The sequence below is a fragment of the Aethalodelphis obliquidens genome, unplaced genomic scaffold (assembly GCF_003676395.1).
Source record: "Aethalodelphis obliquidens isolate GAN/ISIS:26980383/991018 unplaced genomic scaffold, ASM367639v1 scaffold4, whole genome shotgun sequence".
Taxonomy (NCBI): domain Eukaryota; kingdom Metazoa; phylum Chordata; class Mammalia; order Artiodactyla; family Delphinidae; genus Aethalodelphis; species Aethalodelphis obliquidens.
In genome coordinates, this window is record NW_020837948.1 from 4,483,402 (window position 1) to 4,483,954 (window position 553).

Here is a 553-nt window from a genome sequence, read left to right on the forward strand (position 1 = left end):
TGTGTGTGTGTGTGTGTGTGTGTGTGTGTGTATATATATATGTGTGTGTATATATATATATGTGTGTGTATATATGTATATATATGGCAGGTTTTGTTAGACTCCAAGCTACTCTTGGAAACCGTGGAGAAGGGTGGGGTCCGCCACCTTGGTACACGCTCATTGTCTTTTTTTTTTTTTTTTACATATTTATTAGAGTATAATTGCTTTACAATGGTGTGTTAGTTTCTGCTTTATAACAAAGTGAATCAGTTATACATATGTTCCCATATCTCTTCCCTCTTGCGTCTACCTCCCTCCCACCCTCCCTATCCCACCCCTCCAGGCGGTCACAAAGCACCGAGCTGATATCCCTGTGCTATGCGGCTGCTTCCCACTAGCTATCTACCTTATATTTGGTAGTGTATATATGTCCATGCTTCTCTCTCGCTTTGTCACAGCTTACCCTTCCTCCTCCCCATATCCTCAAGTCCGTTCTCTAGTAGGTCTGCGTCTTTATTCCTGTTTTACCCCTTGGTTCTTCATGACATTTTTTTTCTTAAATTCCATATAT